This window comes from Solanum dulcamara, chromosome 12 (assembly GCF_947179165.1).
Source record: "Solanum dulcamara chromosome 12, daSolDulc1.2, whole genome shotgun sequence".
Lineage (NCBI taxonomy): Eukaryota > Viridiplantae > Streptophyta > Magnoliopsida > Solanales > Solanaceae > Solanum > Solanum dulcamara.
Genome location: NC_077248.1, coordinates 64,970,366 through 64,975,241, shown reverse-complemented (window position 1 = coordinate 64,975,241; position 4,876 = coordinate 64,970,366).

The following is a 4,876-nucleotide window of genomic DNA, read 5'->3' as shown; positions in this document are numbered from 1 at the left end:
GTTAAAGTTTCACTTCTGACAATTTAGAAGCAAACAACTTTGGTCATTAAATTTAGCATGAAGTTCAATAATATATGACCTAAACATCAAGTATGTTTGCATGAAGTTCAATCATGTTGTAATGACCCTAAAGGTCATTTTTTGGAATTTTTGTAAAATGACCATTTTACCCCTCTCTTTAGATGCCCTGAGTCGTTTCTAATTGTTACCGGGTGTTGATTTTTAGAAAATTTCATGAAAAGTTAAGTCCTTGAAAATTTTGAGTTTTCATAAGCTTTAAGTATTAAAAAGTGGTATTTGGGGTCAATTGGAGCTACGGGTCTCGGAATGGAATTCCGTCGATTCCAGCAGCTCCGAAATGTCGAAATAGGCTTAGGAGACTTTACGGAATCAGTTTTGGAGTTGTAACAAAGATTTGAGGCCTTGAGTTGAGAATTTGAGGAACTAAGGTTTGACTTTGGTCAATTTTTGGAGTTCCGATGCTCGAAATGAAATTCTGACGACTCCGTTGGATTCGGGAGATGGATTTTGGTCTAGAAGAAGTATTGGTTGAATTTTTAGAGGTCTCGAGTTCGTTTTGGTATTTTGAAGGGCTAAGTTGATTTAGTTGCGACTTTTCAAGTTTTGGGTCAACGAGATCTCGAATTCAAATTTTGATGGTTCCATCAGCTCCGGAATGACCAAATTAGGCTAGTAGCACTGTTGGAATGACTATCGAGGCAATCGATACGAGTTTGGGGCCATTTGACACTTTTGACTTTGAAACTTAGCCTATGGTTGACTTTGGTCAATATTCTTTGAAAATCTGCTCGAATGAATATTCTGACAGCGCGGTTAGTTTTGGTATGTTGATTTTGGTCTAGAACAATCCTTCGTTCGCTTTCCGAGGCTTCCTGATTAATATCGAGACCCATTGTGGAATGAGGCTTAAAATGGCTCTTGGGTGTGGAACCTACTTTTTATTAAAATGATCTCGTATGGAAATTATGAATGCGCCATTGAGTCCGAAATGTTGAATTTAGTGGGGTAGCATATTTGGTTTATTTTTATCGGATGCCGAACGAATCCCGAGCACCCCGTTGGAGATTTTGGAATTTTCCAAAATCACATATTGCAGCAAAAAGCTGATGCAGCAAAAAAATTTTAGGTTTTTCACTCAACTTTAAAACCCCATAACTTAAGCATTAGGGCTCCAAATTGGGTGATTCAAAAGGCAAAATTATGAGTTTTTTTGTGGAGAACGCATTGGAGAGATTGAAAATTGATTTGGAGCATTCGATTCAGGTAAAAATTGTGATTTTAATTGCAGCTGTGTCCATTTTCGGATTGAGTTTTTGAAGAACTTTGAGTAATTATTTCTTGACCTATATAAACCCAATTTTGGTGATTCAAGAGTCTAAATTCAAGAGAATTTCGTGAGTAATCTCGTGGTAATCTCGTAAACGCGAGGAGAAGCTTCGTTTGAGGTAAAAATGCATTTTAAGTTACTGATTTAGTTATTTTCGGAATGAAATGTTGTGGAATTTTGGAAGAGTGTATCTTGGTCAATATAACTCCGTTTTGAGTGATTCTTGAGGCAAGATTGTGCGGTTTTTCACAAGGAACGTCATAGTGTAATTTGTTTTGATTGACAGATTTTCGTTTTTGAGAAATCGACGTGTAAAGAGGCTGCCTTATATTGTTTTCTTAGTTTGAAAATGTGGGAATTGATTGTTTGATCGTCTTACGTAATTTTCCACCCCGAATTGTGTTATAAATCTGATTTGTGAGCTTGGGGTGATGTTTAGAACCTATTTTGAAGGTCAAATCCAGAATTTCGTATGTGGGTCCCACAATTCCCATTTTCAACTCCCAAAATTGGTCCATCTCCAAAAATTATGAAATTAGTGTCTAAACGACCGTATCGACGTTGTGGTTCTATTTTTGACAGCTTGGCAGCGTTTTGAGGCCGTTCGAAAGGGAAAAGCTTCAGCACAGTGAATTGAAGCTCGCGTGTTTAGCCTACAGGTAGGCTACGGTGTTACCTTTCTTTAGATTGAGCTGAAATATGTAAAAGCATGTTGAAATAGTTGGAATTTGGGTTGGGTAGTTTGATTGTATATTTTAGGTGTTAGAAATCATGCTTTAGGCTTATTATCGGGTTTTCGGGTATTTAAAAGCATGTGTATCTTGTCGTTATTTATTAGTATTATAAGAAGAGTTGAATGAGCATGTTGTTGATATGGTGGGGTATGTTGGCCTTAGTATAGGATGTAAACTTGCTTTAGATGTCTCGGCGTCGCTCCGATAGACTTAGATCCTTGTCGAGTGGTGTAGCGGGCTAGTGCCTAGTAGTTTGGCCTTAGCTAGGCGTTACTCTTGCTCTTAAAAATACCATCATCCATAACTCGGTATAATCGTGACTTTCGTGATGCGTCAGCAATACTAGATTTCATGATCATTGACTTTGGCTGCGGTTTTAGTTTTGCCGGCATATTGGTTGACTCATTGGGAAGGAAATTCTCGGTACTATTATTGTTTAGTTGAAAAGGAGAATATTCAGCACCATAGGATAAAATATCTGTGAGCATCCAGGTACCCAGTCCCGACCTCCATTCTGAATTATCGGGGAGCATTCGGGTATCCAGCCCCGGCCTCCGTCGACTTGCTAGTATGACGAGCATCTGGATATCCAGTCTTGGCCTTGATCATATCGATGTTTTACGATGAGCATCCGGGTACCCAGTCCCAGCCTCGACCGCACTTATGTATTATGGCAAGCATCTGGGTACCCAGTCCCGGCCTTGGCCACTTTGAACATTCGGGTGAGCATCTGGGTCCCAATCCCTGCCTCGACCCCTAAGTCACCACTAGATCGATTGACTCTTAGAGATTCAGGGTTTGGAAATGATATAGTACTTCGGCTCCTAACTGGTTCCTAGCCTTGATAGTTGTAGCTATTCTGTGTACTCGGCGGGCTTATGGGAGTTCGTTCGGGTTTTTATTTAACTTGCGCATGAGTGTTCCGACTGGGCTTATGGGGGCCCAATTGGGTATAGTTAGCTGTAGTTCTCATAGGTAGTACTCTTTCCCCTTTTGATGCTTATGTTGACTCCTATTTAGACTATTCTCCTATTTCATATTGTTTTTACCTTTTCTGCTCAGTCGGCCTATGATGCCTACTGGGTACCTGTTGTCTTGGTACTCATACTACACTCTGCATCTACTTTCGTGATGCAGGACCGAGTACCAACTATTGACGTGGATAAATCGAGCCTGTTGCAGCCAACTTCGGAGACTAGGGTGAGTACTTGGTGTTTTTGGATCATTCCTGTCTCCTTCAGCATGGATGACCCGTCTTTTGCCTTCTGAGACTAGCCAGTTGTTATATATATTTTCGGTCCACTTTCGGGACTTGTACTCGTATTTTATTTTGTAGCAGCTCTGTACTTGTGACTTCCAGGTTCTGGGAGGGATCTTTAGTTGTTTAAAACATGTTTTGGTTTACTTCCGCTTATTCATTCTGTTTACTTTTATAATTCGATACTCTTATATAGTTTCTGCCCTCAAACCCATTACTTGAAGTTCCGAGTTGACGGTTTGGCTTACCTACTAGAGGGTTATAGTAGGTGCCATCATGACCTAAGGAATTGGATCGTGACAATGACTGAACTCATTTGACGTTTATACACTTCTAACTTATGTTTGTGAGTTGTGGCACCTTACAACATCCTAACCACCAGATGAAAGGGATCAAAAAGAATGGAACGGTATATGAAAAATAGATACTCAATCTATAATGTTCGATAATAGTACTGAAGTAGTAAATCTATTGTCACCATAGTAGTAGAATAAATTTAAAAGCCCAAAAAGAAAAATAAGTGGGGAAAGATGAGTAACTTTTTACTGGTCACGAATAAAAAAAAATTAAAAATTAACAAGCGGATAGGCCTTAAATGGAGTTGTGCATATAGGTTACATTGTCAAAATTACTTCTTGTGGGCATCCTGGCCTAGACTAGTTGGATCGTAATCACACCTCCTTGAGGTACGATCAATTTTGAAGTGTAGACTAGTTGGATCGCGATTACACCATCTAACACTATCTAAAATGATCAGTATTGTGCTAGGTTAAATCTATAGAATTGCAGTATCTCTAACCCATAATAAAGAATTTTTTTTTGGGGCTAGTGAATATGATAAAATTATAGAAATAGTGCTCAGACGTTACTGACCTTGTTTTTTTAAAGAAAATATAATGTCATAGAATTTCAAAATTCATAAGTGAAACACCACGATAATATCCTGAAGTTTACCCATAAAATTTAAAAATCTATGACATTTTTGCTATTTTTCTATTCCAAAGATTGAAAAAATAATTATTTGTGAATTTTACCTGATAAAATATTGCCTAAATTGATAAGGTAAAAATTTATCGTCTCATAATCGAACTTCAAACCTTGATCTTGAGTTTTCAAACCTCACATCTAAAATTTCAAATTTCATATCAAGTGGTATGAAGGAGGAATAGAAGAAGAATTAACCTATTCTCCAAAAGCAACATGAGAAAAAAGGAAAGTCCTTTTATTGAATTTTTTGTATTTTTTATTTTTATTATTATTTTCATTTGATGTCAATTTTTTTACTTTTAATCCGGCTAATTCAATTTAAGTCAGAAAACCTCATACTTGAGGATTTAACATTTTCAACCAAAGGTAACTTCTTTCTCGATGCTCAACATAAGACCTCTAGTAAAAAATAAATAAACATATATTATCCTTTTGATGTTCATGAACTTTTGTAAAGAATATTAATAAATAAAAGGGATCTTTTAGTTTATTTTATATTAAAAATCAATTAGTATAATTACTGATTATATAAGGAGATGAGATTATTAT